The following is a 4,533-nucleotide window of genomic DNA, read 5'->3' on the forward strand; positions in this document are numbered from 1 at the left end:
ATTTGTAGGGATGACCGTGGTCCCCCTGGGGAGCAGAGAGGCCCAGGGGAAGCACAGAGTAATCCCTCTTGTTTCGCTCCACATATTGGATAGAAAAGCAAAAGGGAGGGGGGGGATCCCGGGAATGACAGAGGAAGATTAAAAAAACTGAGGAAAAAAAAAATTAATTAAAGGCGAAAGGAAGACAATTAATGACAGAGGGAGAGATGAGACCACGAGAATAATGGAAGAAAAACTACACTAAAAAGAAAGGAAATAAAGAAGTGGTTCTAGAAGATGTAAGACAATACCAGTCAGGAACTCACGTTTGAGTAATGAAAGAGAAGCATTGAGTCTGGCGGAGTGTTAAGTATAGCGGGCCCCGCTTATACAGCAGGTTAGGTTCCTGGCTACTGTTGTAAAGCAAAAATAGCTGTAAAATGAAACACAGCCTTTTTTTCATTTTCAAATGCATATAAAAGTCTGACAACATGTTTATACCATCATATATTAAGTGAGCAATTGAGTTAGGCCTAAAAAAATGTATATACAATACACATATTACTTACCTTAAAATATTTTCGTCCTTAGCTTATAGTAAGTGGTGAGTAGGAAGTCTGAATAAATGAAGAATGGGAATAACAGAGAACCGCTGCATTAGCGAAACGCCATAAAGGGAAGCGCTGTACAGCGGGGCTCTCCTGTTTACAACCCACTAGTGAACAGGGGCACCAATGGAATACAACGACCCCAGTGGAAATACGTCACTTTGACTTTTTATTTAGTTATCCTATGTAATTTACACTATGTATGAAAACTGTACTAATGTGTACCCATTCAGCACTGCTAGCAGTGCTGAATGTAGCACCTGCTCCAGCATGTTGCACTGTTGGTAAACAGTGCTGCTAGCAGTGCTGAATGTAGCACTTGCTTCAGCATGTGACACTGTTGGTGATTTTGTGGTTGTTGTTGGTTTATTCATCGGGGGAAAAATCCCCTGACATGTGTCTTTGTCACGAGCTGTGCACCTGTGTCAGTACCTAGACGAGTCTTGCAGTGGAGCAGGTAGTAATGGCGGGGACGCGGCAAGAAAATGGTGTATAAGGACACACCTTGATGGTGGGGGATCCATTGTCACTGTAGCGGAGGAAAGATGATAGCGCCGACCACTGGCTGAAGATGCTGAGTGATTGGACTGGTATTAGAGGCTGGAACACGGTCAACACTACTTCCCAGGAGTCAAATAGAAAGACAGTGCAACAATGGTAATAGACAACTGTTGAGAGACAAACAACGGTAGCACAGACCGTGCAATAAGAGCATCAGAGAACATGCAACAGGGACAACAGACAACTTGCAACACCGAGAAGCCATACAGTACTGCAAGCAATCACACAAGTAGCTCTCCTCACTCAGTGCTTTCCTTGTTCCCGTAATCACCGACACAATGCTATTCATAATGAAACTCCATACCAGAAGGGACCACAAAGTGTGAGTTAAATGGGAGGTATTAAGTCAGCACTCTGAAGGAAGTATACCAAAATATACATCTCTGTACTGTGACTGATATACATGAATGCTGAACACACGAGAACGTACACAGTGCATTATCTTCTAAATATACCGTGCTCGTGTACATCATTAATATATTCGTGGAAATATTAACTGACTGCTGACAGTTTAACAACAGCAGACACTCACACTGCGCGTACTTCCATTATCTCAAACGTATCAACACTCCTTTGAAGTTGCACGCTTGCAATATTGCTTCGTAATTGTCACTCAACTCTTTTAACTGTTAGATTTGACAACGCATCACCTGATGTAGACATGATGGCGACAATGCAGCACCTGATGTAGACATGATGGCGACAATGCATCACCTGATGTAGACATGATGGCGACAACGCATCACCTGATACAGACATGATGGTGACAACGCATTAGCTGATGTAGACAAGATGGCCACTTCTGTGACACTTAGTATTAGTCTACTACTGCTGTAATACTTAGTGTTAGTTTACCACTGTTGTGATAATGCTAGTTTACCACTGTTGTGATAATGCTAGTTTACCACTGTTGTGATAATGCTAGTTTACCACTGCTGTGATAATGCTAGTTTACCACTGTTGTGATAATGCTAGTTTACCACTGTTGTGATAATGCTAGTTTACCACTGTTGTGATAATGCTAGTTTACCACTGTTGTGATAATGCTAGTTTACCACTGTTGTGATAATGCTAGTTTACCACTGCTGTGATAATGCTAGTTTACCACTGCTGTGATAATGCTAGTTTACCACTGTTGTGATAATGCTAGTTTACCACTGTTGTGATAATGCTAGTTTACCACTGCTGTGATAATGCTAGTTTACCACTGCTGTGATAATGCTAGTTTACCACTGTTGTGATAATGCTAGTTTACCACTGCTGTGATAATGCTAGTTTACCACTGCTGTGATACTTGGTGTTAGTCTACCACTGTTGTGATAATGCTAGTTTACCACTGCTGTGATACTTGGTGTTAACTACCACTGGTGTGACACTTAGAATTAGTCCACCACTGCTGTAATACTAATTTAGTGTTAGTTTACCACTGTTGTGATAATGTTAGCTTACCACTGGTGTGATACTTGGTGTTAGTCTACCACTGGTGTGATACTTAGTGATCTGTGTCACTTGCACTACTGGCTGCTCTCACTAAGGTAAAACAAAAAAACATAGAACTCTCAGTATAGAAATAATTTATTAAGACGATGTTTCACCCACTGGGGTGAAACATCGTATTCATACAAGATTTCTCTGACGAAAGTGTTTTTAACCACCGTCCGAAGACTCACTGGCATTCATTTATCAACTTGTCACTTTTTTAACCCATTTATTGAAAAATCAATGGCATGTATTTACTAAAGTCTGTTTACATTTATTATACACATTTGTTGCTTCGTATATTTTTCCTTATAACTCTTATAATCATTTCCCACCAGTCAAATAAGAGAAAGACTAGCCACCTCTTCCTCGAAATAATAAACCATACCACGGGTGGGGTTAGAACGCGTGGTATGACTCTCTGATCGCGGGTTCTAACCCCACCCGTGGTATGGTTTATTAGCAATCGTGTTGGAAATAAATGGTATAAAATACCGACACAATGGAAATATAAACACAAATGCAGTATAATGTGATCCTTTATTGACAACGTTTCACCCACACAGTGGGCTTTTTCAAGTCACACACGGATCTACCTGGGGTTGGAAGGTACGAGAGTATAAATAAATACTCTCGTACCTTCCAACCCCAGGTAGATCCGTGTGTGACTTGAAAAAGCCCACTGTGTGGGTGAAACGTTGTCAATAAAGGATCACATTATACTGCATTTGTGTTTATATTTCCAGCAATCGTGTTATTACGATTTCATGCGACTCGAGATAATATTCTACGCCAATGGAAGCGGTGGAGGAATGCAAGTCTATCAAATTTGATGTTATGTTGAAAATGGTACAAGTTGATGATTAAGTCACGTGTGCAACAGCCGGGTATCTTAAATGTTGAAAATTTTCGCTTACACGGTAGGCTTCTTCAGTCAGATATAGAGTATAGGCTGAAGACAGGAGAAGTGATGAGGTAAAGATGATGTAATCAGTCCACCAACCTAGTAGAAATAGTTGGAAGCTATCAGTCCCTCATCCTGGAGAAGAGTTTAGCTCCAATGCAAATCCCTCTTCTCGCTACCAAGGCGCCATCTCTTGAAGAGTTTACCTTGAATAAATCTTTGGTGGAATCTAACTAACTGATCAGGGTTCTTCTTGATGGTCAAGTTCGTTTCCTCTTATGGCAGTTTCAGTTTAAGTCTTAATGACGGTATTAATTCACGTCGTTACTCCCTATAGTGGAGTTTGTTTACATATTTTTGCAGTTAGTGGGCAGCAACCGCATGATGTATTCAGGATGTAGTCTAATAAATGAGAGAGAGAGAAACAGGAAGATACAGAGAAACGGAGACAGAAGGAAAGAGAGAGAGAGAGAGACAGAGAGGCAGAGAAAGAGAGAGAGAGAATTTCCCTGTGGTATATGCGAGCTTTCAAAGGCTGGGATCATTCTGGGGGCCAAGGAACCTAGTTTAGGACCACAGTGCCAAAAATAGAGGCAGTCCTGGCACGGCTCCAGAGAAGTGTTCCAGCGAGCATGGCACTCGTCCAACACCACCTCCTGGACCGGCCCCAACATCATATAAATGATCTTTGATGGAGTCAATCTTACGTTTCTTCTTCTTCAATCTCACAGTATTTTCAAACTAAAACTAAATAAATATAACCACTGATAATAAAAATAATGATAATTATTAACGAATAATAATTTGTTCCAGGTTTGGTCTTCCTTGTAGTTTTATATATATATATATATATATATATATATATATATATATATATATATATATATATATATATATATATATATATATATATAAATTGTGTGTGTGTGTGTACTGGGGACAAGGGATTGGGAAGGAGAAAATATGATGCAACAGAATTTTGTAAGTATTCATGACTGATGA

This window comes from Cherax quadricarinatus, chromosome 18 (assembly GCF_038502225.1).
Source record: "Cherax quadricarinatus isolate ZL_2023a chromosome 18, ASM3850222v1, whole genome shotgun sequence".
Taxonomy (NCBI): Eukaryota; Metazoa; Arthropoda; class Malacostraca; order Decapoda; family Parastacidae; genus Cherax; species Cherax quadricarinatus.